Raw genomic sequence first — 6252 nt, 5'->3', positions numbered from 1 at the left:
CCGAAAACAACTCGGTTTAAAATTCCCAGCCACTGTCTGTGAAGCCTGGCAACAATTCTTTTGCTGTCCCTTCAGGAATAGCAACTGATGTCTCTCCTAACATTTAGGTTAGGTGTGCAAAAACTGCACGAGCTTAAAAACATTCAACTGTCCATCCTAGAGAGGGCAGTGTTAGTGGTGGGAATTCATTATGATTACAGCTGCTACTTTCACCATCAGTACCACAGCCCCCATTTCCTGAGTGCCTTCTGGTTGTCAAACACAGCACGAAGCTCTTCATGTTCATTATTTTATTCACAAAAACCCACGGTTGTGGCAGCATATTTGTTTTTGTTTTACAGATGAAGAAATTAAGGGGTAGAGAAAAATAACTTATCCAAGGTCCCAGAGGCTGTAAGATGCAGAACAAGGAACCAAATCCAGATCTGACTCTAAAGCTACTTTAGACCAGAAACTTTACCCAGAAGAGAAAGCTACATCCAGGGAAAATGCTAAAGCTTCATCATGCCCATGTTAGAAGAATTAGGTTGACTGCAGTAAGCATACTGATGGTAGTGGCAAACCCAGGTGAGTGAGCACTTTCATTCTGCCAGACACTAGGCTAAGTGGTTTACATACATTACTGCCTTTCATCTTCACAAGCCTATGAGGTCAGTTCTACTACCATCATCTTACAGAGGCAGAAACTGATGTTTAAAGAGGTCAATAATTTGTCCCAAGGCACCCATTAGGAAATGACAGAACTGCTCTTCAGACTAAACCAAGTTCCAACTCCATAACTCATGGTCTTAACTCCTACCCTATATGGTCTCACCAGGAAGTATAAACCAACTAGCCTATAATTGTTTCTGAGAGAGAGAAACCTGGCACATAATAAGCATCAGTCTCACAACCCCATCTGGAGCGCCAGACACTGTCTAAGGCTGCATCATTTGCTGTTATGCATTGCATATGGCCTTATGTCCAAGGGGACCACCTCAGGCACTTTGTGGGTCTTTGACAGGATTCTAAGGTTCGGCTTCTTAGTCATGGCACTGGAAGCAATCTTAAAGAACCTCTAGTCCAATCCCAATTGTTATACAGATTAGGTATTTGGTACGGAGAGGTTAAATGACTTGCTGAAGACTGTAGAGCTGATCACTGACAGACATGCTCCTAAAATCCAGATCTCCTATACGCCTGAGCCAGTGTGCTATCTTCCCTGCCCTAATATTCTACACCCTCTCTGGGTCTTCTCTAGGCACTCTTGACCCCCCTGTACTTGTGCTTGCATACTTGCTAAGTAGCTTCAGTCATGTCCAACTCTGTGCGACCCTATGGACTATAGCCCACCAGGTTCCTCTGTCCATGGAATTCTCTGGGGAAGACTACTGGAGTTGGTTGCCATGCCATCTTCCAGGGGATCTTCCCAACCCAGGTATCGAACCCACAACTCTTCCATCTCCTGAATTGGGAGGTGGGTTCTTTACCACTAGCACCACCTGGGAAGCCCCTCTTGACCCCACCTACATTCCTCCAATTTGTCCACTAAATATCACTGGAGAATTCTGCTGACAATCATTCCAACCCAGGGATGTAGCAAAAGTCTCTACTGAAGAGGAGTTTATCAAACAGGAGACTATAATTCAACAAACCAAGGTTCTTCACTCACGCTGCTCTTTACAGCATTATGTCTTAGGCAGGCATACTTTCTCAGCCAAGAGGGGAAGAAAGTATGGCTAAAAGGGATTAGGAGTGCTATCTATGAATATGAGCAGGGTGAAGAATTTAGGTTGAAACAACCTCTGACAAAAGTGAATTTCAGTATATTGGCATACTTTTCTTTCTACAATATACATGTTCCTGGGTGTCAACCAAATTTTCCTACAGAAAGTCTATTAATCAAAAATATTTAAAGAATATCCCCTCAATACAGCCAGGAAAACCTTATTTATTTTGAGTGAATAATTTGGTTGCTGCAGGGTGTTACTATACTTTCCAAACCCTTTATCAAGCTGGATGACCTGGCAATAACCCCCAGTGAAGACAAGAAGAAGAGCACATACCTCACAGGCTTGTTTTGAGGATCAAAGAAGACAAGCCAGGGCCAAAATGCTAGGCAGGGTGCCTGGCACATAATAAGTAGCTCATGAAATGTTACCTACTATTATTACGATTAGGGGAGGATCTTAGATCATCAGATAGCTATACATCCATACTGGGAGAAGTATCCTCCTTTCTGCAAAGAATAACCCAAGGAGAGGTGTCTTAGATTCTAAAGTACAAACAGTATAGAGAAAGAATCTAGGGGAATTATAGGGCTTCCCTGGTGGTACAGCTGATAAAGAATCCACCTGCAATGCAGAAGACCCCGGTTTGATTCCTGGGTTGGGAAGATTCCCTGGAGAAATGATAGGCTATCCACTCCAATATTCATGGGCTTCCCTGGTGGCTCAGACAGTAAAGAATCCACCTGCAAGACCTGGGTTTGATCCCTGGGTTGGGAAGAACTCCTGGAGAAGGGCATGGCAAGTCACTTCAGCATTCTTGCCTGGAGAATCCCCATGAACAGAGGAGTCTGATGGGCAACAGTCCATGGGGTCACAAAGAGTCAGACATGACTGAGTGACAGCACAGGGTGATTATAACCACCACTTCCCAGAGCCTCGTCTTTGAGAATCCTAAAATCTGCCCAAAAAAAAAAAAAAAAAAGGTCTTACAAACCTGTCTCAGTGTGTCAGCCCAAGGATGAAGATTAATGAGAGCTTCTTGAGCCTTGGGGGCAAATTTTCTTTCAGGCAAGTGGTTGCCTTGGAGCTTCTCTCCTTTCATTGTCAAGGTCATGGCCTGCCTCCTCCAGGACTTGTTAAGTCTAGCTCTTTTCAGAGACACTTCAAATATATGACCCTGGCTCATCATTCAACGAGCCCTATATGGCTCTGGGTACTTGACCATTTCGTCTTGCAAGACAGGCCTGGGCTTTTGGATTAGAGAATTCCATGTGTATAGGTAGAGATGCTGTTTTCTGAATGGTTTTTACTCCTGAAATTGTGTCACCACTCTTCATACACTGTTACTACCCATCCTAGTGTGCAATCAGTAGGGTTGGTATCCAGTATGATCTGCAGAACATGGGTCAGAGATTCAGTACACTGTTAAGAGTTAAGGAAGAACTGTGGTGATTTAGGATTGGATATGGAAACCAAGAACAGGTAACCTAGTCACAAATCCCCAGGAAATTTGAGCTTTTGGTGCTTGAACCATCCCAGTTGTGTTTCAAATATCACTCTTTCCTCCCAGTATCCTATTAAAACCACTCATCTTCAAGGCAGTTGCAACTGGCAAGACTTAAATACACCACTCAGGAGAATTTTGCCAACTAGCATTTTTAACTATAAAACACCATTGGCTATGGGTGGGATAGGGCTCAAGTTGGGATTCACTGCTTTGTCATTCACCCCTATAAACTCTTCATTGGATAGCCCAAACTTGAATTTCTGACAGGAAAGGGTGCAGAAAACAGGTGTTCTATCGCCCACCATCCCAACACCCCACTTCATTTTCACAGGTGCGCCTAAAAGAAATACAGCCATGGCACGTCTGACCCATGCCTATTCCTTTAACTATAATAATCCATCCTCCCACTCCCCTGGCTTTTTCTCTTTTATCAAGCCCTATGGGAAAAACAGGTGGAGTTAATATCCCAGGCAAAAGAGAAAGCAGCAGAAACTTCCTGCTGTTGGGAGGGAGACAGTATCAGCTGAGGGTTGTGGGAGTCAGGGTGCTTGTACTTCCACTCTAGTGCTCCTGGAATGCCTGGCTCAGGTCCCAGGAACCCAGGAGGCTCTGCGGTCGGGTGGTGAGCAAAGCAATGTTAACAAAGCGCTCTGTTAACTGTGCTGGGTGATGATGACTCAAGAATCCCACACAATCCCACGCTCCTGCTAGTCACCACTTCCAGGAATTAAAATAGACCTCTGGTGCTAAGAGACAGCAGGCCTTTTATATCTGCTCAAAAACATGAGCCCAGCCTTAAGGACTATCCTGCTATTTGATACAATGGAATATTACACAGCCATTAAAGATGCCAATTATGTGCACTGTGCAGGTGGGAACCAGAATGTGAAATAATGTTACACGAAAACAGCACAAAAGGAAATAGGTACACATGCTGATCAGAACTACGGAAAAAACACATTGAAGAATTCATCCCTAAAGTACCAAAGAGAATGAAGAGCACCACAGTCCTTTGAGTTTCCACCCCTACCCCCAACAACACCTTGTATTATAATACACTTTTTAAAATTGTTGTGCTGGTCATGCTAGGTTACTAAGGCATCTGCCTTTTTAAATGACACAGGAGTTAACTCAGGAGATTATTTGATTCAGGGAATAAATAAGAATTGAGTGTTAAGGGGGTTGATGCTTTAAAATGGGCTTCCCAGGTGGCACAGTGGTAAACAACCTGCCTGCCAATGCAGGAGACAAAAAGAGACATGGGTTTGATCCCTGGGTTTGGAAGATCCCCTGGAGTAGGAAATAGCAACCCACTCCAGTATTCTTGGCTGGGAAATTCCACAGACAGAGCAGCCTGGTGGGCTACAGTCCATGAAGTTGCAAAGAGTCAGACGTGAATGAGCACATATACACCATTTCAGGTTTAGCACTCCAATGAAAAATTCCTTCAAAACACCTAGTCCACCAAGCTCCAATATGGGAGTTTAAGGAAACATGTGTTTGGACCTCTTTTAAGTGGGATTGCTGTGTTTTGAACTAAGTTAGCTTATAAAGAGAGAAAGGAACTATTTTTGGATAGGCTTCCAGAAATCCCTTATTGAAGAAGAATTGCTAAATGCTTTCCCCCAGCCCCACCCTTGTCTCTGGTAGTGCTTATTACACTTAGCCAAACATCTAGCACATATATGGGTGTCTGGGTAAGCACTATTCTCTTTCTGGAGCCCTGGCCTCAAGCTCTGCCCAGACTTGGTTTTTTTTTTAGAATTAGCTTTCAATCAGTACATCTAGTTTTTAAGATTATGTGTAGTCTTTTCTTTATTAAAAAAGAAAACTTTGTATTCTGAAATTTTAGATTTATGGAAGATTTGTAAATATAGTACAAAGAGTTCCCATATACCACTCACCCAACTTCCCCTAATGTTAAGACACATATAACTCTGGTAGATTGATCAAAACTATGATATTAACATTAGCACAATGCTATTTATTAAACTATAGACTTAATTCAGATTTCAGCAGTTTTTCCAACAATGTCCTTCTTCTGTGCAGGGTCTAATCCAGGATCCTATGCAGTGATTATAGTAGTTTAGTTAAAACAAACAAACAAACAAACCTAGAAACAATTCTCCTTTTAGGAGGTGAAACGGGTAAGCCAGTAAGTGACTGGCCAATTTATGATCCTGAGCTATTCTACTCATGAGGGAACTCTATCACTTCTGTACCAAAGCTCTGAATTTGTGACACCTCTCATCATGGTTATTTTCAGAAAACATGTCTTACATCAGCACTTCTCACAGTAGTACAAAGGGATTTGACAAGCGGGTTATTTTAGCAAACCAATATTATGAGGGTGACAAAATGAGCAGGATGGCCTTATCTGTTTCCTATGTGTCATTTTTCTTCAAACTGTATTTAAATGTCTAACTAGAAGCTATAATATTTGACTGTAACATAAATGCTGAGAAACACCCACACCAGCACAGGGACTCTCTCCAACGTGTATTTCGTTTTGTTTGCCCGAAATGAAGTATTGAAATCTTACAGAAACCAAATTGAATAAGTTATTTTGACTCTGTGTGAATCTCAAGACAGGAAAGGGAAATGAAACTATGATATCCATTTATTCCTTCAATAAATAATTGGATTATTAAGAATAATTCCCCCCTTAATCCAAGCAAACTAGGTGCCAGGAAATTTGCAAAGTGCTTCACAAATATTGTTTCACTGAATAAATCACAACAATCTCTTGAAGTAAGTACCATTACCATTCTTTTACAGACAGAGGGGCAGGGAACAGAGGATAAGTAACTCACCCAAATTCACACGGCATGTAAAAGCGATGGAGCCAGAATTCAAGACTAGGTCAGCCTGATTCCACAGCTGGTCATCTTGGCCAGTATGCTATATCATTGCTCTGAGCACCTGCTACATTTCATACACTGGCTTGGGTGCTGGACAGAAATACAATAGTGAACAGTCCTTATTCCCTCAAATCTTATTCTAGTTGAAGGACAGAGACCCTTAGATAGGTAAGTA

Source organism: Muntiacus reevesi, chromosome X, assembly GCF_963930625.1.
Source record: "Muntiacus reevesi chromosome X, mMunRee1.1, whole genome shotgun sequence".
Lineage (NCBI taxonomy): Eukaryota > Metazoa > Chordata > Mammalia > Artiodactyla > Cervidae > Muntiacus > Muntiacus reevesi.
The sequence above is the reverse complement of the archived record's forward strand: the minus strand, read 5'-3'. Positions refer to the sequence as shown.